Raw genomic sequence first — 4,025 nt, 5'->3', positions numbered from 1 at the left:
GATAGTCAAGCCCTTAAAAGGCCTATCTCGGTGGAGGAAATTAAAAGGGCCATCAGGACCCTTAGAGATGACAAAGCCCTACACCCAGATGGACTCCCCATAGATTTGTACAAGGCTAATATCAACTGGATATGTGATGACCTCTTGGATGTTTATGATGAAGCTCTTAAACAAGGTTCTCTTGACACTGACATTAATAATGGTATCATTAAGCTGCTCCCCAAAGATGGGGATAAATCCTTAATTAAGAATTGGTGTCCCATTATCCTCTTAAATATTTCCTATAAGATTCTAGCCAGAATTTTATCCCTTAGAATTGAAGATGTGCTTCCAAACTTCATATGCTCCACTCAGACTGGATTCATTAAGGGCAGATATATCTATTTATGGTGAAAATGGAAGGGTTAGTGCAGGATAAAGGGGGGCCAAAAAGTGGGGATGTGAAAAAAATAGCCTTCCTCACTCGCCTAAAAACGTGAAAATCCATGTTGACTTTTTGCTTGGCTTGGGTGTCAGCACACCTTGGCCTGGTAATTACCTATGCAAATCGGATATTGGATAAAATTGGATATCCGATTTTATCGGATATCCAATTTTTATTTGTAATTTTAATTTAAAATATATATTATATGTTACGTATTATATAATACATATTATATTATATATAATATAATATAATATTATATATAATATAATATAATATAATATAATATTATATTATATATTATATAATATTGTATTATATTATATTATATTATAATATAATATAACATAATATTATATTATTTAATATTATATTATATTATATTATATACAATATTATATAATATTATATTATATGATATTATGTATTATATAATATTGTATTATATTATATATAATATAATATTATATTATGTTATATATAATATAATATATAATATAATATAATATAATATAATATTATATTATATTATATTATAATATATATAATATAATACAATACGTATTATATAATATAATAATATATTATATAATATATTATTATACTATATAATATATTATTATATTATATATGTTATTTAAAAATAATTTAAGTGTTGAAATCGGATATCCGATTTTTTGAGACTTTTATATTTAGACAACGATAGTCCCGTGAGTCATTTAACTCACGGGTCATGCGAATTTGTCAAAATTCGATATCTGCTCCATCCGATATCCGGTTTTTTGACAAAAAATTGCTAAAAAATTGATTTAGAGGTAAGAATTTTGTCGTTTTGAATCATTTTCATTCATTTTTTGTATTTTTTGTAATGTTTATTTGATTTTTCATTGAAAATATGGTTTTTTTTCATGAAAACTAGGTTTTTTTAAAATCAAATACCTAATTGTTTAAATTTGTTAACTAAATTTAATTGTTTACATTCAATTAGGTTAAAAATGGGAGATAACAATGAAAACACTGACCAACTACAACTGCAACAACCAAACCCTCATTTGCCAAACCCCCCCTCAATTCAAGATTTGATTGAACAAAATTTGAATGAATTGAGGGGGATTGCAGAAGTATATCGTAGGATCCCTCATCTAAACCCATTGTTTGATCCTCTCACGTCGATCGTAAAAAGTATGGAAACCATGACTGAGGAGCATGATGCCGCCCTTTTGTGGTGAGATTCTATGAAGGAAAAATATGCAGATGGCTTGTCATATAAGGATATCAAGGATCTTGAGATATCCAAAGCCGAAATTGCCTCATTGTTTGTCAATCCCCATACTAGTCAGCCTGTAGATCCCAAAAAAACAAAACTTTCTATCAAATGGTGCACAAATGATGGGATTGTGAAAAAATTTTGGGATCATTGGTGGATGGTTTTCGACAAACCACCCAACAACAATCTTGATATCCCCTTCTATTTCATAAAAAAATTGTATGCTGAGTTTGTTTTACAGAAACATGTGAACTACTTTGACATCCAACCTTTCCAAGGTGTAGGTTTAGGTATGCCCCAAAATAGACCCAGGGCGGTCAAAGTAGTCCAGGGCCCATATGTCCCCCCTCCTCCTGTTGATCCCCCACCTGTAGTTTAGCATCCTGATATCATTTGTGAGGCGGCTTCAAGGACCATATCGGCTATTCACTCTTTGAGTAGCATTTTGGTTTCTCAGGCTGCGTCAATAGCTCACCCTACTTTTGATGGTAGCAGTGCATCGGGTGGTGCTAACACGTCATCCTCGGCTCCACACATATGCGTGCCACATAGTTGTGTCATGTGTGGGCACGTATGCTTGGGTCTAGTTGGACAACCCGTTGATCCTGCTGTGGACAGTGCAGATTACGAGGTGCATGAGATGCATGATGCACCAGAGGTTATTACACAAACTGGAGGATACCCTGGGGAGTCCTCATATGCTAGAGGCGAGGAGGCACTGTCATCATACATTGATGATGTATTGGTAAGATTTGTGTTTTCACAGTTCATGTTATATTTTAATTAAATATTTATAAATTAGATAATATTAAGTACTAATTTTTATTTACATGGTCTATTTAACAGTTGATGACCGAGGATGAGTTGAGACAGATTCAGGAGGGCACCTTGTCGGCCATTTCATTTGGCCTTGATAGCTTGACAGTACATATATTATTGCACCTAGTCGTTTGTATTTTATTATACATACATGATCATCATTTATATTTGTATTAATTAGATTATGTAGTAACTTGCATGTATATCTTATTTTACTCTTGTAGGGCACACGCAGCACAAGTGCGGTGCAGTGTGATCTAGGATCTGGTAGTGCAATTGGAGACAAGGGAAAGGTAATTGAATGCAAATATGATTGAATGAATAGTTTAAATAACTTATAGTGATTATACATGTCTAGACATAGATTGATAGTTTCATATACTTGTTGTGTATATATACAGAGAATCCTTGGCTTCACATCCTTGATGACTACACCCAGTATACCTGAAGAAGAAGAAGAGATGCCTCGAGTAGATGTGTGTTTATTTTATTTTTTGATTAGTAGATATAATTTGTTATTATCAGTGACAATTATATGCTAACTTGTATCAATGTCATGTTTCTAAACATATGTAGGTTGTTTATGAAAATATTCAAAACATACCTCCTCTACCGAAGACATACATCAAGAGTCCTGCAAAGCTGAAGAGAAAACGTGGAGATGAGGTAAACATGAATAGTTCATTTTTATGTTAACTTTTCAAATGTGAATTAAATAATATAACTAATATTAATCGTGGTTTGTTTTTCTTGTGCAGGATCCTTCAGAGCTTAGCAGTGCGGCGAAGAGGATCGATTTTGATGATCCATCAGCAACTTAGGATGTTATAGATAGTTTTGGGATGCTTACATGTCTAGTTGGCATGTATATTTTGTATATGGACATACATTCATGTATTTAGACATACATTTTTTTTTAGTTGGTGTTTATGCCATATTTGTGTATGGACATACATTTGTAATCATTCGACATTTTTATATATACAGAAGTTGATATTCGATCATATAAATTGTTGCTCATCTATGTGTGGTGTTATCATGGAAATCTTTAATCTTCATTCCAATAATTAACAATGGTTAATAATGGCTATTTAATGAGCAATACAATTCATTTCATTTCATCGTAAGTGTTGTTTTTATAATGAACAATATAATTCATTTAATGAACAATACAATACAATTTATTTAATCAACAATACAATTCATTTAATCAACAATACAATAAAATTAATTCAATGAACAATACAATTCATTTAATGAACAATACCCTACACATGCTCCTATTTTTCCCCCCCACTCGATCGAACGCTCGAGGTCATACCCTATCGGTGTCGTCCCTTGAGCGCCCTAAGTGCTCAAAATTGCCAAACTTTGATGGGCCCTAACTCAGAATATATGGCACCTGTGAATGATCCGTTTGAACCTACGGGGCCACAAGAGGGGTCCCTACAAAAGCCTATCTCGGTTTTTCAAGTTTCCCTACGGTTTTATTAGGGCAGCAATTTTTCGGTTGGC

At 32.6% G+C, this 4,025-nt stretch overlaps 1 long non-coding RNA gene across 1 annotated transcript; it reads left to right on the top strand.

The window, feature by feature from the left end:
• The first annotated feature begins 2,741 nt into the window (after nt 1-2,741).
• On the top strand, nt 2,742-3,177 carry LOC131874782 (uncharacterized). The gene is made up of 3 exons (XR_009372155.1): nt 2,742-2,803; nt 2,912-2,986; nt 3,087-3,177. It is a non-coding gene; the product is annotated as an uncharacterized LOC131874782 (long non-coding RNA).
• Nucleotides 3,178-4,025: the final 848 nt, after the last annotated feature.

Source organism: Cryptomeria japonica, chromosome 4 (assembly GCF_030272615.1).
Source record: "Cryptomeria japonica chromosome 4, Sugi_1.0, whole genome shotgun sequence".
NCBI classification, from domain to species: domain Eukaryota; kingdom Viridiplantae; phylum Streptophyta; class Pinopsida; order Cupressales; family Cupressaceae; genus Cryptomeria; species Cryptomeria japonica.
Note: the sequence above shows the minus strand (reverse complement) of the source record. Positions and strands in the feature narration are given on the sequence as shown.